This window comes from Desmodus rotundus, chromosome 10 (assembly GCF_022682495.2).
Source record: "Desmodus rotundus isolate HL8 chromosome 10, HLdesRot8A.1, whole genome shotgun sequence".
NCBI lineage: Eukaryota > Metazoa > Chordata > Mammalia > Chiroptera > Phyllostomidae > Desmodus > Desmodus rotundus.
In genome coordinates, this window is record NC_071396.1 from 33779354 (window position 1) to 33803750 (window position 24397).

The 24397-nt window shown below is 50.8% G+C and overlaps 1 long non-coding RNA gene across 1 annotated transcript; it reads left to right on the forward strand.

Annotated features, from left to right (window-relative positions):
• Nucleotides 1-387: 387 nt before the first annotated feature.
• LOC123479889 (uncharacterized) lies at nucleotides 388-20185 on the forward strand. Its single transcript, XR_008425427.2, has 5 exons — nucleotides 388-540; nucleotides 860-1088; nucleotides 5109-5283; nucleotides 13085-13205; nucleotides 19168-20185. It is a non-coding gene; the product is annotated as an uncharacterized lncRNA (long non-coding RNA).
• Nucleotides 20186-24397: the final 4212 nt, after the last annotated feature.

Genomic DNA, 24397 nt, shown 5'->3' on the forward strand with positions numbered 1-24397 from the left:
GAATGGCAGCTGGCCAGGGCCGCCTGATTCCACACCCCGTTCCGTCTCCCACAGGGACCCGCATGGCGACCCCCACCCACACCCTTGACACTTCCTCTCTCCTCCCAAGTCCCGGCACCGGAGCTCGTTTACACGCTAGGTCATTGTGCAGGTGACATCTTCTAACTGCACCTCTGATCCCATCTCTATGCAGCAGCACTGAGCTTCCCTACTCACCCTGGGTCGCACACTCCCATCCTGCCGCCTGCTTGCTCTCTCCCCATGGGGGACAGACACATGTGGAATACTGCTCCTCCCGCCACTAGGCTGTCCCACAAATCTCCTCCCCTCACAGGAAGGCAGCTCCATCATTCTCCCTTCGGGCTCACAGCCACGGGCTCTCACGCCACACACCCAATCTCCCAGCACAGCCTCTGAAATATCGCCCACGTCCAGCGCCCGCCAGCCCCTCCACCACCACCCTCTAGGGCACACCAGCACTGCCCCCCCAGCTTCACCCACCTGCAGTCAACTAGAGAGAGGCGGCAACCTCTTCAAAAGGTAAGGTGAACGGGGTTCTAATTTCCCGCTCCGTCCGCCACAGCTTTTCTACCTCCCAACAACTCACGCGAAGACCTTCCCAGGGACCAGCCGGGTGGCATAAGCTCTAAACCCTCATTGCTGCTCCGCCTTCCCTGCCCCGACTCCCCCTCCCCCTCCCACCCCAGAGCTTCCAACCTCGCTGTACTTTCTTGAGGACACTCTTCCCCGGCGTCAGACTTCTTGCCTTCCTTTGACACGTGGATTCAGTGTCTATTTCACAGAGTGCCTATGAACTACAACACACTCAGGGCCTAGTTTTCGACTTCTGTTGCCTTAGGTTGCATGACAGCAGACGTCTCCCAAACTCTGACCACACCTGCCCGCCGTCGGGCACCAGCCACACCCTGGAAATGTGAGCTCAGAAGAATAAACTGAAGCCAGTCAGGTGTCTTCTGCCCCCACAAAGGCGGCTCAGGAAGGAGAACTCGGGGCCTCAGAAAACCTCGATCTCAGGACCCTCCCGTTATTTTGCCAGAAAAGAGACTCCCGGCCCAGTGCTCTCACAGGTGAGACTCCACTCCGTTTCCCAGAACAACAAAGCAAGGACAGCAGTGTGACAAGAGGAAAGGCAGGCAGACAGAGCTCGTGTACAGCCACGGCCTCAGAGAGTTAGTCCCCCTGCGTATGAACTTCAGGGCACAATGCCCACCACGCAGTAACACTCACTGTTACACTGCTGCGTGCAAACCACTGTGCCCATCGCCACCAGCCCCACACAATGACCACAACACAGCTTTGACCCTGAGCAAGTTTACACACCAGTGCAGGGACATAAAATCCTAAATGTAACTAATAGGGTGGAAAGATTCATAATGAGGCTACAACCCTACAGGCAGGAAAAAAACCTGGCGCAAGTTCACCCGACATACACACATGTAGGAGAAGTCTCATGAGGGGACGTCTTCTGTGCCGACGCTGAAGGATGCAAGTTCACTAAGGAGCAATGGAGAAGAGGCAGGAAAGACTGCGTGCGTGTTGTCGCACACTCATCCCCACAGCAGGTGCTGACCCAGACCCTCCGCTGTCTCGGGAAGGGTGTCCGGGGCAGAAAGGGGACTTCTTCACAAGGTAGGGGAGCTACAGCAGAGGCCAGGATGAACACACAAACTCAGAGAGGGAAGTCAGTGGAGGGGCGGGCCGCACGTGCAGGGAGAGGAGCGGAGAGCATGAGCAGAGGGCACGGCCTGCCTTCGCTGTGAACCCCTGCGGGGGCTTCCGTGTTTATTGCTGTAATCAACGGTCCCCAAGCACATTCTGAGCTCATGCAGCCCCCAGGTTTGGGGGCAGGGAAACCATGCCCTTAGCACTGTTCGCAGGAGAAGAAAAGGCCCCCGTGCCCCTAACAGCCCTGAGGGGAGGGGGTTTTCAAACAAGCCGAGGCGTTTCCAAGCGTCTGTTTCAGGCTGACAGAGAGGGTTGTCGGCCAGTTCCCTGGCCGCCTGCCTTCGCTGTGACCACCTCACATGTCTCCAGTGGCCGGCACCACTGGCTGCATGCTGTGGACCTGTGACTCAGTCTACCTCAGGCTCTCTTCCCTGCCTTCTCCCACACACACTCCCCACCAGGCTTGCGTACTTAAATATACACAAACTACCCTCTGCACCACAGGAGCACCACGTAACATACTCCCACCTGACCTCACGGTGTTCTGTCTCCCTGGACTTTCAGCCTGGCTGGGGGTGACGGCACACCCACTAGGACACTTAGCTGCCCTTCACCTCCCTACCCCGGTGACCCCTAGACGAGCGGTTTTCAGATTCAGCCTCTCCTGTGAACTACAGACGGCTTTACTCAACTACTACCCCTGGACAGCCCTACTACAGGCCTGCGACAGCTAACACCTACAAACCGGAACCCTTTGGCTGCTTCCCAAGCCTGCTCCTCCCACACACTCCTCCAGCAACCAGGCGCACCCTTCTTCACCCGTCACGCCTTCCAAAAGCCCAGGCATTGTCCCTGATTCGGCTTTTCTCCGACATCCCATCTAGAACCCACGGAACAAGTCAGCGTGTCGCCACCGTGTTCCAGTTATACTACAGACTTCATCACTGCTCAGTCCATGGCCAACAGGGAGCCAACCACCGTCATTTCTCCCCGAATCACCACCAAGGCCGCTGCTCAGACTCCAGCCTCGGGGCTGGGTCCTCCGCACACAGCCGCAGAGGTTGTGTACTTTCTTGCATTTTAGCAAGAACGGTACAGCATCTCTCTCCCCTGCTCAAAACCCTCCACTGACTTCCCACCAGGTGCTTCATAAACTGCACATCTTCGGCAGGGCCCACAAGGCCCTGTATGGTCTGCCCCACAGGCCTGAGGACTGATGACAAACTGCACTGCAGCTGTCATCCGCATTCATGGGTGAGTGTGCGGAAAACTCACCCTCTGCAGGAATCGCCGTCTCTGAAGCAGGACTGGGACACCTGGTAAAGGGTTAAGCACAGGGCGACCTAACTAAGATTCAGAACTGAATTACACTCCTGTGTCCACATATTCTATAATGGATCTCAGCAAACATACGAAATAAGGCAAATATCCTTTGCTTATTTTGAAAATTCCCAAGAAAAAAGAAACATATGGAAAATGCCAAAACTGACAAACCCTCGAGAGCGTACCTAACTAAACCTTGGGCGTTCCAGCTAAAACTACGACACTAATTCTACCTACCCCCAGGTGACTCTGAGACTCACATAAGAAACGGGAGGTAAATAAGCTTGGGGACCTGCAATGAGCAACAGAAACGTAAAGATTACCCACACTACTGTCACTCACAGGGGTACCGTTAACTGTGGGAGGGCCCCAGACTCGGCCAGTCACGCTGTTGGACCCTGCGATACCCCCTGTCACTTGCCGAAATACAACCAAATGCGATGCAAAGTCCTCGAGGGCAGTACAGGCGCACTTGGTCTCCGCCAAAGTTCTTCCCGCCATCCACACAAAACTAAGAGGACATTTATTTTCTTTAAAAAAAATGAAGATTTGCTTTTAACTTCAAGGACAGTAAAATGCAAAAGTGACCTTCTTGCCCCCAATACACACAGTCACTTCTCCCCTCCACAGGAGAGCCCTCTGGCCTGGATTCCGCGGAGAACAAACAAGAAGATACTTTCTCTCAGTTGCCTAAGCTGCATCATTTCAACACCCCGAGGAAAGACAGCCCATTTTTTAGAGTAAGACCTAAAGCTTAAGGAACAAGAGGAAGAGGAGAAGGTGGCAAGGTAGAAGGGGTGGAGGAAAGAAAGAAAAAAGTTTTCTCGGACAAACAAGAAAAAATTAGTGCCAGAACAATCCGTGAAACCTGCCGGAGGGTCCAGCTCAAGAATAGCAGCATCAGCGGGAGCCTAGTCCTCAGGAAACCGCATGCCCACTTTCCGGCACAGCTGGATCAACTCTCTGTCCTTCTACCCAAAAGTAGACCCCTTCAGTTTGGAGTACAGTGTTTCCTTTTCTAACCACAGCACTAAAAGCCAACAGCGTGGAAGCTCCAAAGAGCTCGCTTTCCTTCCAAAGGAAGACTGTAAAAGTTCCTCTGCCTGCGCGTCAACAGTTCCCCACACGCGCTCACTGCCCATGCATCAGAGACATTGAAAGCACATTTGGGAAAAGAACCTGGTGGGATCTTCTGTGGTCTCATATTCTCTCCCCCCCTTTTTTCCACAAAAGATCATAGGTTTTTATTAAAAATAAAATAAGTAGGCGATTAGGTATTACGGCAGGAAAGAACCCATAAACCTTCCTAATTTTACAGCAGCTCAGGGAAACTACACATTATTAGGTAGTAGGGGGCAGGTACAAGGCCCCAGAAGCCCCGTGATTACCCCACACAGCATCTCTGCTCTGCCCCACCGTAGGCTGGTGAGCAGAGAACTGTGTGTCTAATGCTCACATTCAGAGTTTCACTGCTGGTGATTCCAGGATCCCGAAAAATCACTAAAATAGCTGGAAGACTCTTGCACAAAAGTACAGAGGGCATCACTGCGCTGCCACTGTTGCACAGAAAAAGTGCGCTCCGGGCAGAGGTTTCTGGATGAGGAAGCGAGTGCACCTCGCCCCAGTTGCAGTGCTGTGCCCCCAAGTGCTCTACTCCACTCAACCTGGCTCTGGCTCTAGGGATCTGAATTAGTTTATCATCAAGGCTAGCAATCTCCATAGGGTGCCACACAACCCACTCGGAAGCAGAAAGAAATTACTCGACGTTTTCTTGACAATGTTAAGCTAGAAAAAGAACCAAAATACATTTGAAAGAAAATCTCACTACCCGGTAGACTGTGAGCAGGGCCCTCACGTGGGTCGTGCATGAGATGGCCCCGCGTCCTGCTGGTGCATGGGGGTCCCCTGCAGGGAGACCCGGGGGCTCCAGGACGGGTCGGCAGCCCTGCCCTCTCGCTACTGTGCTTCAGCACAGGCCGACATGCTGGCATTTCTGCGGGCCCCATTCAGGGGAGTAGTGGAATTATATTCTCTGGTTTTTGTTAAAACTATCAGAACAATAGATGAGTTGTTTAAAAAGATTTTCTTTTTTCCCCAAGAGCTGCAGACCGAAGATAATACGAACAAGGCAAATAAAAGTGAGCAACTCGAACTGGGCAAGGCTGACAGGTCCCCCTGACCCTGCAGCAGCAGCTGCTCCCCAGCCACACGAGGAAGTGAGAGTGACCACGATGCCATCGCTCCCGACAAGACAGCAGCAAAAACTACTCCCAGGTATGAAGAAGACTTTGACCTGTGCACATCTGCTATCGTTAAGACTGCGCTCGGTCCCGGGTACACACTTTGTCATAAAGCTGTTAGCTAATAATAGTATAAATGCAGCCTGATTAAGAAAACATAAGAAAATACTATTTATTTCACCCACTTCATGTTTGTTACATACTATATTATTGTGCAAAAGAATGCTTCACTATGCTAATCCCAGCTCTCTGACACTCTCGGGTGGGCCTCGTACCTGTTGCCGTACACACAACCCTTGCAGGCGTTCCGTCGTATTCAATGGGAAAAATTAGAAAACTGCTGTTTTAATAAGAAGGTTTTACATAGTGGCATAACCTTGAAATCCAGTGTTTCATCAGGTAACTAGGGGGCTGTGCTGCCCAGTGGATGGACAGAACACAGTGAGAGTGGACGGTTCCCAGGGGGACGGCAGGCGGGGTTGGCGTACGGAGGGTGAACGCAGACCTCCCGGGGTCCTTGCCAGTTCCACGCAGGGTCCCTCCACAGGGAACTGTCTCGTACGGAATAAGATGACCCGGAGGACAAACCATAATACGGTTTAAAAATCTCCTACAAAGGCAGACAGACCAACCGCTCTCTGCCCCAGTTGGCTGTTTTGAGCGAAGCCTCGGAGGGAAAAGGGACCCCCGCCCCCGCCTTTCAATAAGCCGTCTTCCAAAATGGAAATCGGTTGAATCCAGTGGCTATGTCTAATATGTAATTTCATGTAAGCTCCGTTCTTTTTAAACATAGCGTAATTACTCATCACTGCTTATTAACCTGTACAAAAGCTGTTAAGTGAAAATAAATAGCAATTTTCAAATAAAAGCAGAGACCCTCAAACAAAGGCGGCGCGTCCTTAGCTAAGTTGAATGGAAATAGTGCAAACTCCCACAGAAACCCAGCTTTTGCGTGTTCTTTTGGCTGCCTTTCCGTTCCATTCTGGGGAATCAAGAATCTCTTTGCGACGTGATGTAACTGCCTCTGACGTGTCTCACAGAGATCCACCAAAACAGGAGAGTCCTCCTTCCTGGACTCCCAGATGGTCCAAAAGAGAAGTATGAAGACGATAGCGCCTCTTACAGGTGCTATTGCATCAAAAGAAGCACACAGGCAAAGTACATCCTCCATGCACCGGCTACACAAGGATGGTGAAAATCCAGCTCTCGGCATCCGCGGCCTACGTCTCCCTCGGGAAGTGCCACTGGTCACAAAAGCTGAGACTGCGGTGAGGGGCTGGGCATCAGGCCTCTCAGCCCTCAGAGCCAGTGCTCGGTATCCCCTTTGCCGGCCAGGACTCATCTGGTGCTGCCCTTACAACAGTAAGAGGGGACCATTAGCTCATGTTGACAAGCACTGGCCCAGAGGCCCTTCACTTCGATGAAAAAACCTGCCTGCCCCTGCTCCCTCTGACCCCAGGGGATCCTGCGGGACCCCTTCTCTTTCCCAGTCTGTGCTGAGATGCCCCCTTGCTTTTACTTCTTACAGTGTTTTCAGTGACAGGATTTTGTAGCACCCATAGCTTCTTAAATGTCACAGCCTGCCTGCCTGCAGACAGCAACTCTCCAGGATCCTGATGCACGGCCGTGTGTCTGTCTGCCTGCCCGTCGTTTCCCTGGGCTGCAGGGACAGAGCACGTAGCACCTCAAAGGACCTGATCGTCACCATTTGCAGCCGAGAGTTCCCGGGAACTGCGCTCGGGACTTAGAAAGAGGTATTCTAGTGGTTCCAGTCCGGGCTCCTGAATTATTTACCAGGCCCAGCGGAGTGGCGACAACTGAACGAAAACCAACAGAAGGAGTCTGAGAGAAGACGGGCTGGCCAACAGCTGAGGCCTCACCGGCACGTCTGCGGCCCCGGACTCGCTGCCGGACCCGACACCGCAGAGTCTTCCGCATGGACGGGCCACGCACACGTGGAAAGTGCATTACCAGGTGTTGAAATGCTGACAAGCTGAATTTCAAATACTCTGCTAGAACGGCTCTTCCTTTCTACTCTCTCCGTTCTCTCCCTCTGGAAGTGGTCACTTACATTCCCTGAGAGCGTTCTGAAATTTTAATCTAATTCTGTTTGTGAGACATTCTGACCTACCAAAAGGGGAGATCTACGAGCGGATTACACGTGTTTGCTTTTTTTACGTGGCCCCTCTAGGACATCTGCTGTCAAAGCCATCCGAAAGCACCGTTTGATGAGGTTACGTACTCTTTACACACACCGAGGCCTCAGAGGTTTACGTTCGATGCTCTCCAAGGCGCCTGTCTCTGAGCGCGACCCTTTCTTCTGCTTCGCCCCCACCCAGCACTCTATCACATCAGAATGCCAGGCCCCGTTCTACTCCCACCCCACCATCCACACCTTGTCTGACGGTGGCCCTGCCCTCCTCGCTCCCTGTCACGGGGCTGCCTTTCCTTCCCGACGCACGTCACATGCCCTCCCTGCCCAGGCCAGCACGATTCATGCTCGAACTCGCTGTAAGTATCCCCGTCTCTAACAAGGCTTTTCCAGCCTTACGTGCAACCCCGCAGCACCCTGAACCTCCTCTTCAGAGCAGTTACCAAAATTGTGGTTTTCGACGGGCGTGTTATTTCCCGTAGCACTTCTGTAACGTGTTTCCGACGCTGTACTACAACATGTCCTCCAATGCACACTGCTTAAAACTTAGCAGGTTTCTGAAACAGTTTCCGAGTTCCACAAATACAAGGTAGAGGATTAGACGGACTAGGTCAAGTACACGTTTCAGGACCCGCCCGGCTCGTGTTCACGCGGTGACGTGTTCCAGAACCCTGAATAATGAGTGGCCTCATGCTGACTTTACTTCCATACAACCCCGGTCTTTCCCCTCCGGCCGTAACCTAAGTTCACTATTGCTCTTTTCAGAGACAGTCTACCCAAAAACCTTACAGACCTGAGTATGTTTCTTGGCCTTAGCACCTCTAGGGAAGTCGCACAAGCTCCGGATCCACGGTTTCCTCATCCGACAGCAGAATGATTAAAACCCACCGTCACACACAGGCCAGCTGGGCACAGAACTCCACACGAATCCTGAACCTGCCGCCCCGCACAGACGCCACTTCCTTTCCTCCACAGTTGTGCCCTAGTTGACGTGAAGCGTGAGCAAGGTCCCTCCACATGGGACCTCCCTCATGGTCAACAGTTTGCTACTGTGACTCAGAGAACTCACTGCAGCTGTGTCACTTACAGTCACACACGGTTTCACAGCGAAAAGATACAGATTAAAATCAGCCGAGGGAACAGGGGCAGAAAGCAGGATCCAGGAAGGCCCCAGGCAATCCGTCCTCGTAAATTCCGAGCAGAGCCACCCCTCCCAGACGCAGGGTGTGACTGCAGGCACAGAGCGGATGGGAGGTGGGTGCCAGAGCCTCCTCTTCCAGACTCTGCACTGGCACTCCCTCACACGGGCACGACAGATGGCCCATGTGGCTGATTGCCACCTCAAAGTCTGACCCTGTGTGACCCAAAACTCCCACCTTAAGGACTACCGTTACCACCTGGCATGGCCTGAGCTCCCACCCCAAGTCATACTGTTAGACCGAAGCGTGAGCCAAGGCCCCAGGCAAAAAAAGATGCTCCCATCAGGCGTGCCGTGGAGGACTCAGACCTCGCCTTCTATAAGGCAAAGGCCAGCCTTCTGTCGGGGGACGTCAATTATGTACAACACCAATTCGCGCCTTCTGCCAACTCCCGGTTTTCACGGCCACTTTCCGCACCAACTCACACTCCCATCTTAGCCTCCCTGGAAAATTCTTCTTCTTGGTTCCTTCTCTTTGGTCTTTGGCCTTCGGAATAGACTCCTCTACGAGCTAGTTTTTGATTCCCCTCCCCCACTTTTTTTTTGGGGGGGGGGTAGAGGATTTTACCACCAAGCAGTCCACACACACTGTATCCTTTCTTCTCTCTCTCTCTCTGCTCCTAGTTTCCCCTTGGGAATATTACCCTTTATAGGCCCAGGTGGACAGGGTGTTTCAGAAGCTGGGAGGACTCATGTTCATAAAGTGGGCTACGCGGAGGTGTTCGCTGCCACCTGCACCAGGGCTGCGGGGACATGGTGCAGCAGGATCTCCGGGCATCCCCGCCCCCCTCCCCCCCAATTCAATCACAGGCTAGCACCGGCACAATCAACAGAGTTCACCAGGCTATAAACTGCCAATACCTCCAGGAACAACCTTGTCGACAAATGTGACTCCACAGCTACTGCACATTCTTAACAGGTCTGATAAAAGCTAAACTACGGGTTCCACCTGTGGTTCACATCCGTATCGATTTTATGTCTTAAGGCAAAAGAGGACCCGTCTGCAAACTCTGGGCGACTGCTGCTCTGTGTTACTACTTCTCCACTTATTTCAAGGGAGCGGGGAAGTAGCTGCCTAAGACACACGCTTCAGTGTCGTGCGATGAAAATCAAGGCCACCGTCCTGGCCGTGCCGGACTGTCTGCACCACTCACGTGTTCAAGCTGCCCGCGTGCACTCCCACATCCACCACCCGACAGGCATGTTCTCAGACCCCCTCAGCTGCCCACAGGGTTGACAGCAACCCACTGGGATAATTCTTTCACAGTTCCACGCGTTCCAGGTGAGCCCTTAAGCTATAAAGACGGAAGCTAAGCTCTAAGCCAAGAAGCCCAAAATTCAACATCTCCACACATCTTGCCCACAGTCGACACCAGGGCTGTCAAACCCACGTTCCCCGGGGGCCACAGCGGCCTCGAGGTTGCCCTCCGAGGGTCAAATGTAGAACAACTCTTTGCCCCTCGGTAAGCAGTAGTTACCTGTTTGCACCCCTAACATTACTGCTTGGCGAGGGGCTAGAAAGCGAACAGGCAAGTGTTCCTGAGCACCACACCATTGCGTTCTAAAAACCAACCGAGAAGCGATTTAGTTTCCTGCCCCGGACATCTGCCACGTTCTTCTTGAAAATGTAATCACTCTAGTAATTAAATGTTTTTCGTTTATTTCCCCGGGATATCATGCAAAAAACCAGTAGGACGCATCCCAGAAGACGTTTGTGATGGAATCCCTGCCTGGTGATCAGTCCAAGATCCTAAGGGGTCTGCAGGTGAGCATCAGCCTAATCCAGCAGAGCAAGTGGGCACACTCACCAACACGGCCAAACCCTGCAGGACAAGGTGGCTCCCACCCAGTGGTCGCCCTTGCCTCCGCTCTCCTTTTGAGTGGGGACAGCCTCTTGCCCTGTCTCTAACTGGGCTCTGCTGAGTGGGCTGCAGGAGGTACAATAATAACCTCTGTATGGTCGTTAGCACAGAGGGCAGTCTGTGACTGGGACCGTGTCGCTGTTACTTTTTCCTTTGGAAACTGTGTGGGGATACAGATAGGTAGATCCGGAAACAGACAGATATATTTGCAGGTAGATCTAGAAGAGAGAGAGATATTTGCAACTGCAGCAAATAACACCAAGGAAAGCCCCAGACTTATTCCTCATAAATGAACGTGCTTTCTTTTCAAGTTCAATTCAGCATGTAAGCCACTTTTGTAACACCCGGTGAACAGTAACCTGAACTCAGTCCTGTTTTGAGCTAAACACAAGGGAGGACATAGGGAGCTTAAACTTTCCATTTTTTGAATTCAGTAGGGGGGAGGAAAGTTCTTTCAGGTCAACGGCCCTGCTGAGGCTAACTGCCCCAGCCCTCTCCCTCTAAACTAAAACAGACCTTGGTGACTGGAAGGAGCAGGGTGTCCAACCTACGGGCCACATGCAGCCCGGGATGGCTGTGAGTGCAGCCCAACAGAAAATCGTGAATTTACTTAAAACATTATGAGGTTTTTGTTGTGATGATGTGTTGCAGTGCGTTTAATGTGTGGCCCAAGACAACTCCTCTTCTTCCAGTGTGGCCCAGAGACGCCAAAAGGTTGCACACCCCTGGAGAGGATTCACTGGCTGGGATAAGGGGGTTTGGTGGCTCTGGGTCTCCAAGTTCAAGACAGGCTGCCCCATTTCTTTTCCAGCCTTAACGAATCCACCTTTCCTGCAAAAGACAGAGCCATCTTTGGCTTGAAGGCATCATTCTGCATTTAAGACTCACACTATCTTTACTAAAATAAAAGCTAATGTTTACTTATCACTTCTGCTACAATAACAAATACAGAACACAAGCTAAAGCTTAATTAGCATGTTTTCTACAATTACGTGACGCTTCATGAAAGAGCCTGCATTGGTGCGCACACACATTGGCATAACTCTTAGACCCTTACAGTCGTTTACAGACTTTGGCTCAGGAATAGCATTCCTGGGAATTCATCCTAAAAAATAACTCGCAGATGTGAAAGCAAACAAACAAACAGCACGTGTACAGCATTCCCTGTGAATCATGTACAGGATACCAGAAGGCGCAAAACGCCCGACTGCACTCAGACATGAATGCAGATCCGGCCCTTCCACTGTCAAGTAGACGTGAAAGCCACAAGGGGTTAAGAAAATACAGGAAACCAAAATACTCCATAATGTGGCATTAATGTCCGTGTTTTCAGCTGAGCCATCACCAAACAGGAACAAGCAAGGCGGGCTCACCGGAGCCCGACCCGCTCAGCATCTTCAAGGGAAGGAAAAGAAGGAAGAACAGGCAAAGAAAAGGAGCCAGGCTGCCCTACTATGCAAAACCACAGGACAAAGCTACGCAGGAGGACAGCACAAACACAATCAAAACAAACAGAAACCAAAAAAACTGAGAACATCGCGCACATTAGCTATTCCTACCTAATAATACTCCTGAAAACGCCAAAACGCCACTCCATGTGTGGTCAGCAGCAGGTCGGCGCATGCCTTGGCTGATCTTGGCTGGCCCAAGTTCACGGAAAGTGACAGTCTATTCTACAGGGAAGAGGCAAAAGTAGGTTTACAGCCGTTCGTATGGAAAATAACATAATAATTGATAGACAGTAATCCCAGAATAAGCTGTTTCTTGTGCTGACACCGGGAAGCCCACTTTTGCCCTGCCCTGCACTAGCTCTGCCCTGCCCCTGAGGAGGGCCGTGCTCACAGCTAGTCATGACCGGCCACCATGGTTCTTAGCCCTCTACATGCGCACAGAGGGACGACTTGGCATCACCGCCTCTGGTCTCCCCACGTGGCTACAACTCTTAAATTCCAGCTGCTTCTGGGTCATTTTTGTTTCTGGCATTTCCAACCTAGTTTGATAAAAAAAAAGCAACCTGTTCTTCCTTCTCAGGCCACCTCCTCAGCACCGTCACATGTCCAGGGTCACTCAGGCCCCTGTCACACTAGAGCCACCTTCTCATCCTGCTCTCACTTTGCCTCTGCCCCGCACTCACCATGCGGGGATCTCTCCTCCTTCGTGGCATTTCAGATACAGGAAAGGCAAATGTGAGAGGTGAGGAAGGCCATATTAACTCCATGGGAGGGGGGATCCTTTTTACAATGCACCTCTGCACCAAATCATCACTCCGAACACTTTAAATGTATTCCAAAGTTGTCAATGGAGCCGGAAAATAAATGAAATAAAACCTGACCTCAGACTATTTCTCCTGTATTCTCAACACCATGCTTGCCACGTTTTCATGAAAATGAAGCCCCCTCTCACTTCCTAACACGTGTCTTTCCAACGACGATCGACCGCGCTATTTCCCTGGAAGGTTCTCACTTGCCTGGCATTAGGTGGTGCTCAGTGGGCCCTTGGGAGCTTCCTGTTGAATTGAATGGGTTTTCCTAATACATCATAATGCTTTCCAAAGAGACTCTTCTGCATGACAAACAATTTTAACACTTAGTAGGAACTTAATAAATATTCATTCCTTCGTTAGAACCGGCTGGCCTGCTCTCCTGGTTCAGGCAAAATGAAACACGGGAAATAAACATCCACCTCAGGACGGCGTCCCCTCCTGGAACCGAGTGGAGGCGAGCCAGCCCGCGCAGTTCCATAAGGTGAGCGCCTGACCAGGCTTCCACGGAGGATGAGATTTTTACAACAGCTTCAGGGCTAAGGATGTCAGATGTTATTAGTAACACAAGTAAGGCATCACCACTAACATAGGCCGCACGCTTTGTCTTCATGTACTGGGGTAGGAGATTTATACACTGAGTGCGATGAATGGTTCCTTTCCATCAAGGATTTGGGCGGTGGGGGGAAGGCAGAAACTCAGACCGGGAACACGGGGCTTTCTCCAAGGAGCCCTGGGAGGAAGGCACCGTGATCCCCCACGGCCTGCACCCGGGGTTCGGGGAGGAGTCTGCCCAGCAAAAGAAAGGACTTAGGAATAAGGAAGCTACTTCTTACTTATAAATAAGCAAATAGTAACCAGCAATCATGTCAGAACATAAAATCCAAAACCCACATGTGTCCGGTTAAGGAGATTTGGGAGAAAAAATAAGATACTGTAAACTTTGCTTCAGTACGAGAGGGCCTCTTGAACACATTCCTCAAGAGGAGCACACAGAGGTTACAGAGATCTAACCGATCTCCACCCAGAGTTACTATTATGGACATTCTATAAGCTCACTAAAGAGTCAAGATTCATTTTTGTGAAATCAGTAAATCATCCTTCATGCTGCTTACACCCCATCATTTAACAAGGAGCTGGGTGTAACCGACAGTAAGATTTAATATTTATGGTTTTATTGAGGGGAAAAACAAGTGAAAGATTTATTCAACATGCTTGACACTAAACAAACACGGGAAAGTAAACATGGAATGAAAATAGCCCTAATTGCTCGCTCTGAGGCAAGCGCTCAATTTGCCAATTTTTAAAATGTATTTAATAAATAGATTATTAAATCAAGTGCAATGCTCATTAAAGATCGCAGCAATTTAAAGCACTCATCTCAGCTATGATTGCCCCAGCCCGACGCCCCGGTGATTAAACGTTCCTTAGATCTCAGCCGTCCACTTTAGGTCTGATAGGGATGCGGCCCGTTTAGAGAGGCTTTCCGCAGGCGTGAACACCCGTGAGCAAGGCGCCGCTTTGCACACGCAGTCGGTGAAGTCAGGAAACACGTACGTGCTGTGCTTCAAAGCGTTTCAGAGGGAATATTCGGCATTACTGCAAGCTTCTGAAGTGCCTCCAAATGGGAGAGATGGGAGCCAATGCTATAACCTGGGGAGGCTGTCGGACTGGAGAAGTCCTGCGGAGCACACCTGGGCGTGGACTTTCCCGGGCACCAGCCTGAAGGCCGGGGCACCTCCCCTGGAAATCCTGTGAGCTCGGGCCGTGACCCTATTTCACGGTTCCCACAATGCAGTTTGTTTTTCCACGCATGACGTTCCCAAAGCATCTACATAGAAGTGAGGAACACATTCTTCCTTGGTTAAGGCCCACCTGATGTGATATCACTATGCCAAGGTGTGGTGCCTGCAGGTTTCACCACATTTGGTGTTTCTGTGGAGCTAGAGGACAGAATTGCAATGCAGGCTCCATTCTGAAACAACAGCTCAGCTGCTGTATCCACAGTGTGCCTCTGTGTGGGAACGGAAGGTGCCATTTCTTACCCGACTTTACATCAAAGCCCCTGGGCATCAGCGTAGGTTATTAGCAGAGCTCAGACACCACCCTTTCATTGGCCTTTTCAAGACTAGAAGATAATACGTTAGCTTCAATTTCCTTACATGCTACTATACACTGGATATTCTGTCTGTTATTATTGAAAAAAATCCTCAAAGCAGGACTAAGTATAGGTATGTTACAGAATATTAACCTGGAATTTAGTACATAAATAACATGCCCTAATTCACATAGCTAACCTGTGGTAGACATGAGAATTGAAATCACAATCATCTCACTGCAAAGCTTACGATATTCTACAGCCTCCGTGGACTGGCCAAGACAGAGTCTGTTACGATCACAAATTCACTCGTGACCGTATTTTCCCTGTTACTGCGCTAAGCACCAAGGCTACAGCAACGAAGCGACAAGCCTCTCAAGTAAATCACTGTCTTACTGTGTGCCATCCGGAGAGAAAATTAGCACGCAGTCAGACAGGCATCCCAAAAGCTGCCAAGCGACCCCCCAAAGCAGCACTGAGCCATGCTCTGTGGGAAAACCACAGGTGGTTTCCAAAACCAGGAAGCTGTGTTTTGGGTCGCACTAAAGGAAAAGAAAAAATGACGCCGAGGCAAAAGAGACCACACGTGCACAGGCAGGGGGTAAGGGTCCCCAACCTCTGAAGTGCACATGACATCACCCACGAGTCTCGGAAAACCCGCGGAGCCCTGGCCACGTCATTCCCCAAGGCGTGGGAGGACGCATTCCGGTGCCGAGGCAAACGCAGGAAGTGCGGTAAGGGCACGCTTCCCCACAAATGGTGTTGGGACAAATAACGTCCAAAGCAACAAGATGGCCCGTGACCTCAAATTCAGTTCGGACATGACAATTCATTTGAGATGGAACAGAGACCTAACTGGAAAAATCGGCACCATAAAGCTTCTAAAGGAAATCATAGCAAAATATCTTCACAGACTACATTACGCAAACATTTCTTAAACGGAACACAAGAATCGCCAGTTACAAAAGAAAAATATGATGGATAGGACACCATCAAAATTAAAAGTGTACGCCCATCAAAAAACGTCATTCAGAGAATAGATTGCTAAATTACAGACAAGACAATGCTTCTGATAGATAGTATCGGACAAGGAAATGGAATCCAGCATATATAAAGATCACTACAAACCAACAACAGAAAGACCGTCTAGTTTTCCAATGGGTAAGAGGCTTAGACAAATCACCAAGGAGAACATATGAACGGACAACACGTTTATAACAAGGCACTCAATTAGTCATTGGAGAAATGCTCATTAAAACCACAATGAAAAGCCACTTGATATCTCCTACAATGTCTACACATAAAAACACTGAAAACTCCAAATGTAGTGGCGGAAATAAAGCAGCCGAAATGAAAGCACTAACCGTAGCTTTTATATACTCTCCGGTAATTATTTTTATGAAATTCAGCTCACATACAGCCCATTCCCCAACAATTCTAATCCTAGTTTGTACCTAAGAGAAATAAAAATATGTATCCACACCAGACTTATGTGAGACACTTTAAAGGCTCCCTTTTCTACAGCCTCACACCAACACGAGCCCTGGAGAGGTGTGTGCATGTTGTATATTTGAAAGTCACTAAGACGGCACATCTGAAACGTTCGGAAACAACAGAGGGACAGGGATAAGCACATTGCTGCATGTTTACACAATGGAACATTCCTCAGCCACAAAAATGAATATGCGACTGATACATAGAATGATATGGATCAATCCCCAAAACACGATGCTACACATACGCAAAAGAAATTAGGCAACAACAGTAGGATACATCCACCTTCAGAAAGCAACAACCTCTCTGGGGTGGCGGGTGGAGTTTAACTAGAAAGGGTTACGAAGAAATGTTCTGGGATTCAGAACTCATTCAACTTAAGGTCTTAACATCATAATTTTAAAAACTACACCTCGAGAGCCGACAGGCACTCGCCAGAAGCCCTAAGAAGAACCCTTTTAAGTCTTCTCATGCGGATGCAGCAGACAACTGAGAAGGATAAAGAGGGGCTGGTTTTAAATTCTTCAAGCTGCGAGAGGAACTCACTGACAGGCCTCCCCGCTGGAAAGTCAAATGCGTTCTGCGCCTGGCTCAGTGCTGGCATCACAAGATGCAGAGGGCGAGCCGCGCTCTGAGCTCTCCTGAAATAACTGTTAGAAGCTGCAGATCAAAATCGTTGAATGTGCAGAAAACACATGAGGCTGTAGAAGGCCTGGGCATGTGAGTACGAAGTCACCACTAGAATGTGTGACTTCAAGCAAGTCCATGGCCTGTCCATTCTGGGGCTCGGCTTTCCACTGCGGTGACACGTGTGTGCATCTGGGGCATGGTAGCAGGCGTTGTACTGTCCAGTGACAGACAAACATTTTGTGACGAATATATGGGACGGGAGCACAGAGAAGAGAGCGTACAAGCAAAGGCGCAGCGAGACAGGAACTGACCTCCTTGGACTCTCACTTGCACTAAGGCTCACAGGAGTCCAAGGACTCTCTGTCTGCGAGCTCTCAAATCAGCAGCCAGCAATGAAGCGCCCTGGACCAGGGCTGACCGTGCAGGCCTGAGACGCCACGGGCTGCGCCGTGGGTCGGGGGAGGCACCCCGATGGGGAAAGTCAGAGAGGCAAACCCTCTCTGAGCATCGTAACATTTAGTGTCAGGCTGCCTGATTTTGAAATACTGATCTGCACACTGAGCGTGCATATGTTTTGGATGGTACACGCACACATTCTAAACATGTACTTCATATCTGTGATCTCGTGTTAAGAGTGCCTGAAAGTTAGGGTCAGAACACGGCTGGATTCCGGTGCCGGAGACCCACAGCTGAGCTTGTCGCCAAAGTTACCACAAGGTCAAGCATCCAGGGACATGGTCCTAAAAATCACGGGAGGGTACTATTTTATTCACCAGCGAGCTTTGCTTTTTACACTTACTAAGAGTAATGCCTGGGCCCTTATATAAATCATGACTGACCTGTGTCTGAGAAATGGTGGATTGCAATACCTTCCGCTTGCATGCGAACCCAGGACTCTTAAGCACCAGTTTGCTTTGGGAATACCCTTCGTCGGGAAGCTGAACATACGATTTTGGATGTGCCATGAGTTCCCTCAACTAAAAGTTTTTCCCTGTTCTCCATGTGTATTGAGGATGGTATTTCACGGTGCTGACCGGGCCCACGGTCCACTGAGGGTCACAGTGCATGCAGATGTCACCGCACCCCAAGCATCCATGGTTTTCTGTGGAACGGTGAATGAGCTGCCCTGTTCAGCTGCTAAGGGAATTCACCAGAAACCCTTGTGTCTGCAAAGTTTCAGACAGACCTGCGACCGGATCAGGTCACTAGACCCTCCCAGTAACTCCTGTTCCCTACATTTGAAAGATAAGGAGGTGATTGCACCAGATAGACACAGGTACTCATAGGCATGACAGGAACTTGACTTTGGTCTTCCGCTTCAGATCGTACAGGACTTTCCACAGCATCCTCCAACCCCCCGTCGTCTCTCTTGACGTCCACCTGGCTTCTAGAATCTTCGCTTTTTGCTACAAAAGCCACAGAGCTTATCTTTCACGTGAGAAGCAAGAGTGACTCTCGTCCTTGACTTCAAGCTGCTGCCCTTCAGCAGGAAAGGCAAAAGGACTTGAGAACAAGACAAAGAGACCTCGAGGCAGAGGAGACTGAATACAAGGAACTCAGTTATCCCTCACCAATGCTCTTTTACAATTGATCAGCCAAAGGGATTTCCGGGGGTGGGGGTGGGAAGGAGGAACCATCACTCAGACGAGATAATAATCTTAATTGAAATCAGAAAACCTTCACACCTCTTTGTGTATAAATGTGAGCACTGTAAGAGCGAACATTTAGAATCCTTTTGGGATTTTTGAAATTCTGGACAGTGTTTTATCACCGTTTTTTTTTCCCCCCCCTCAACTGGAAGGGGTAGGGAGGAGGAAGTTGTGGGAACCGTCCTCTCTACCTGGCTGGCTGGAGGCAGGCTCCCAGGGGAGTGAGTGACAGGGAGTTCTAGCCGAGGGTACGAGCTGTGGTCATAGCTGGCCAGGGACTCCATGGGCAGTGGAAGTGGAGTGAAAATTCTCTCTCTCAACACAATGAAGGTAGAGACAAAGCTGGGAGGAGTGCTGACAGCTGCAACGGAGTCCAGCATCCTCTGGACAAACAATGACAAAATGCAAATCTGATGGTGGCAGCCTTTAAAATATTTTTTAAGATTTTGTTTTGGTTTATTTTTTTACAGCAAGAGAGAAAGAGGGAGGTAGGGGGACAGAGAGAGGGAAGCATCAATGTGTTTTTCCACTTATTCATGCACTCACTGGTTGCTTCTTGTGTGTGCCTTGACCAGGGATGGAACCCGCAACCCTGGCATATCAGGAAGACGCTGTAACCAGTGGAGCTACCCTACCAGGGCTGACAGCGCCATCCTGGAATAGAGCCCGTCCATGGAGCTTCCTACTCTTTTGTTCTCAAGCATCAGATTAAAAAGAGGTTATCTCCAGGGAAAACCAAGTTTGAAAAGCTGTCAAAATGATTCTGGAGCCTTCACGTGGGAGGCTGGCCCAGCCCAGGAGGAATCACTGCAGTCCCGCCCCCGGTGGTTCTTCAGAGTGAAAACTGTCCTTCTGAGCCCCTCCTGCAGAGGGCGGCAGGCTGCAGACCCTCGGCTCTTCAAGAGGACCCACAGAGGCTCCCAGCAGTAGCTCCAACATGAAGAACTGTGAAATCTTCGCTCTCATCCTCACAAGACCAATCCAGGAGACTGCAAACCAATGACTTGCTCGAACTCATGGAAGAAATGAGCTTGCACAGACAACCCCCAGCCTGACATCGGGCCACAGAGGTGCATTCAAAGAGCCCCAACCAAGACCGGCTCATGTAGAGCAGAACCGCCGGAGGCAGGAACTGGTGGACACACTCAGCTGAGCATTTGGATGAATTCTTGGAGGGTGAGCATGGCCTAAACAGAGACTGGGAAGTCTGGGGTGGCTCCCATACATCTGTGGGACTTACCTCCAAAACCTTCACAGGGTAAAGGGCAGGAAGCACCCCGCGGGCCCCGACATGGGGACACCCTGTCTCAGAGCCACAGAGGAAAACGTTCCCCTCGGACTTCCTTTCCCACCAAAGGGAGGAGGACACTCTGGAAGAAGAAACCCATCCTAAGGTCACAGACGAGAGAAGCGGAGCCACTAAAGGGCTGGGATTGAAGGGGAAGCCTGTGGAAGGCGCCCTATCCGCACGCCTCCTCCCCACTTCAACCTGGCCCCAGAGCTACGATGGTGTGCAGGGTGCAGCCTTCCTTGTGAGGCCTGATAGGAGCACGAGCCCTTGAGAGAGACCTGAGAATCAAGAGCTTGATGGATCGTGTGATAACAAAAAAGTCAAGTGGCAATCAAAACAAGAGACAGAGTCCAAAGTCAGGAAACATCGTGGGTAAGAGTTGTAACAAGCTATCAAGGAGCAGGGAAAGCTTGGGCAAAGCTACTGGGCCTCCCTGAGCGCAAGCCTCCTCTGTAGCAGGGGGAGTAACCACGTCACCCCTAAGGCTTGCTGCCAGACATAGGTGGGATGATGTCCACAAAGCACTCAGTTAGTGGGCTCTCTGGCACTCACGGGCGCTCATTAACTTTTGTTGCAATGCTTTTGTAGACCTGCAGATGCCTGGCCTGGATGACTGTAAGAGCAGACAGGACTGAGCCCAAGGAAAAATAAACTTAGATGGGAACGACACATTTATCCTGTGGGTGCACGTGAACCACAGAGAGGGCGCCATCCCCGCAGCTCCTGGGCTGACTGTGCAGCCCAGCTGCCCCTCCCGAGGGACCCTCCCTGCAGCACATAACATGCTTTACTTAGGTCTAGAGGACCAGGCACTATGGGGGCACTCGCTGGAGAGGGAGGCGGAATCCGCTTCCCTTCCCAAAGGAACTGGATAACACCCGGGTGCTGAGAGCACGCTGGGGGCGTTGCTCCGGGCAGGCTCTCCAGTGGACTCGGACCTCTGCCCGTTCTGTGCGTGTTTGTTGTGCGGTAACTGCGACTTTGCTGGTTTCTCCATTTCACCATTTGCTATTTCACCATTTCTGTCCTGCTTCAGTACCCACCAAAGTAACTGGAGTATTCAGCGCAAAATGGCACAGTACTGAGTTTTAGACAATCCAACAAGCTGTTTGGTTGGGACTGTGTCAAGGTGCCTCAGTTTCCCTGCCACATCAAACGTGTCTGAAAGGCACGCTGTGGAGGGGTAAGGAACATCTGGACGTCTCTCCTGCACAGTGACCGACCTGCTGCCACGTGCAATGCCACCAAGTCCTTTGCAAAATGACGGTCTCCTGGCTCTTGGAGACCCTGTAAAACTTCCATCAGTCAGATTTCACCCCCCCTCTTCGGAGCCTACATTTTAAAGAAATCTTCTCAACTCAAGCCTTCCTTCCTCTACCCAGGCACTGCCCTACTCATGGGCAAAGGCGCGACGACACGCTAGGGCCAGCCAGCCCGACCAGGAGCACTTCTCGTCCGTCCCAGAAGTGAGTCTCTCTGGATTGTTAATACACTCTAGGAACTCTCACTGCCCACTCCCAGCAACTCATTTTTCGAATTTTTAATGGGTCACTTCACGTTTAGCCACAGCTGCCCTGTTGAGACTGCAGTGAGCAAAACGACCTCAGTTTTCATCAGGGTTCTTCATCATTATTTTAACATTTTACCTCGGGTTGTGTTTCTCAGAAGTACGAGTGCAAAATGCCCACTGAATCTTAAGAAAAAGAGGAGGGAAAAGAGGAGAGAAAAGGAGACGCCAGACACAGAGGGGACCCGGAGCCTCCTTGGGTGGCTTGGGGTGGGGCCACCTCAGCCAGCGTGGACCATGCTACTGCAGCCGCCCCCCAGTAAACATGGAACCAGCGAGTAGCACAGGAGACAAAGCCAATTACCCCCAAACAGCAGCAGATGATTAGTCATGTTAATTTCGTCCTCACTCCTAAAAAGGTCAGACTGTCAGCTCTTTGGAAAATTGAGCCTACATGCCTTTTGGCTTGATTTCCTATTCAAAGCCTCATTGGTCACCATTCATGGTTAAAACTGTAATTTTTGTGATGGCGTTGCTTCATTATCATGGCAGCATTATCCTTAATCCAGTCACAGAGGGCACTTTCCACCCTTTGGAGCGCAAGAGACGAGGAGCAGGGGGCACCACTGATCGGACGCGGGACATCACGGAAGGGCGCTGCTTCCAGGTCAGGCCTGCGTGTTTCTCACATGAAAAAGGAAGGGGCACAAACATAAAATACAGAAACCTTAGACGTTCGAGTCAGACAGGCCTGTGTTACACCCCTGCTCCATCACTTATGCTGTGTGACAGTGGCTGACCCACCTCCTCTCTCAGGTCACAGCATTGTCCCAGTTTAACCCAGAGCTAAGTATGCCTATACCTCACCAGTCGTCAGAAAAATAGTGTCGTTAAGCATCAAATGCCTAGCCCAGGGCCTGCCCTTCACAAAGCTCTCCGCCAGTGTTAGTGTCAGGAAGCCCGTTTGGGAGACGGTGACTCTATCTCTGCTTTACTCATGCAGGGTCTAAACGAGAACATTAAAAAAAAACCCTACACTCAGATCTTTAAAATTTACAACATTCTTTTACACGAAATGCATTCCTTGAACTTCCTGCTGGTCGATGAGCTACAGCACCTCAGGGACATAAAGAGGCTTGCACAAAGTTACACACAGAGCGAATGATCAAGCCAGGCCACAGATCCTAACCGTTTGCCCTGAACTAGTTTTTAAAATGGTGTGAGCGCCCTCCACCACACACAACCCCCGGACAGTGTTGGTTGCCCATGGTGACGGGCCACAGGCCGCACACCCACCCAGTAAAACACTCCAGTACTCTGGAAGCTGAGTAACACAGTATGTAATCCCGGCCTGCAGCGGAATTCTGGAGGGCTTCCTCTCACTACCTGCTAACCCGGAACTGCTCCCACCTGGGGTCCGACAGGACGGGAGGAAGGCTGACGATAACATGCTGCGGCCGTGCTTGGCGGGTATTAATGTGATCACCCTGTATAAATGCACACCCTGGCCCCTAATGCAAACCTTATAAAAATAAAGGCGAATAAAAGAGCACAGTTGTGATTCAACACAAAAGGCAGTGTGTCTTAATAGCACCCATCAGCAAAGAAAGCCCATTCAATAATGCCTGTCAGAGGAGAAATCGCTCAGGAAAACTGTGGAGCATTAAAAAGGCTTTTTCTCAAATACAAAGGTCACTGAGGCAGTAAACTCCTTAAAGGGAAAGACAGTGCATTTCACGCTTGAGACAGACGCTGAGCCTGAAACAGGACGTGTTGACCTTATGAATGGGCAGTCCCGCCTGGGTGGACGCAGACTCAGAGACATCACGTGCAGACAGCACAGCATACAAAGGCACCGGCGCACAGAACAGGCACACTCGTGGCTGACCGACCTCCAGACAAGTATCCCTAAGAATCTCTACAGGGGGAAACACTCTTCCGGAATACCTTGCCAGTGGCCACGACGTGAACCTTGGGGCTTCTGCTCGCATGTACAGGTGTAGCCCAGGCCAGGAGCTTCCCTGAGTCCATGCAAAACCGTCCCCTTCCACAAGAGGAAACAGCAATGCTGGGACAAGCCCTCCTGCTGGATGGGCTGCCCTCCCCTCTGGCCTCCAACCTCGCTGACGAGACAAAGCAGAGCAGATGGAGTGCTCGTGCTAGCCACCAGCCACGTGGGGGTGCTGAGCAGGCCCACATGACCACCTTCTGGAGGAACTTGCCGGTCCACCAATTGTTCTCCCCAGATACCCCGCCGTGTGCCAAGTCATCAGACCAACAACATACGCTTAGTCCGGTGGACTAAGGGAACAGGGCTCCGGAAGGAAAATCCATCACCACGAAACTGCAGGCAGAGTGTCCGGGACCTGATTTTCCTCCCCTGTGCTATCACGATAAGACCATCATAATAATCCTCTCACTTGCAGCTGCCCAGCGGTGTTCATGCATCCTGTGAACCCAATACCTGAACCTGCAGACACACGAGCAGAGGGTTGCCAGGTTCTGCACAGTTGCAGCTGAGCTTATTAAGAAAGGGCCACAAGCCCGATGCCGAGAGTGGTACGGAAGGAAAAGGAAAGCAGATTATGCCCATGCACACAGAGGGAAGCTGATTCGTATCCCCGTCTTTGTGTGCCCCCCACCTCCCGCAGATATGCAAGGGCAATTTGGGACGAGGGTGTCATTTCATCCTAAGAACTAGCTTTGCACCCCCAAGGGTGAAGGGTATGTATTTCCCTGGCTCGGGTTGAGCTCCACAATGCCGTAGGTTCCCCCAGCCACCTGTGCGCCTATAAATGACGAATGAGTGCCTGGCCTCAAGCTGGCCTGGCTCCATGTTAATAACGGGAAAATTCTTATCCACCTTCTCCAAACCGCAGGTCCCAAAATTAGGTTACGGGTCTTTCCAGGAAGAGATTTCTCTCTATGGCATTCATGTGACCACATAGAGAAGAGTGTGTTTCCGTGTATGATTACGTACCTTCTCTAAAAATAACTCCAGCGAGAA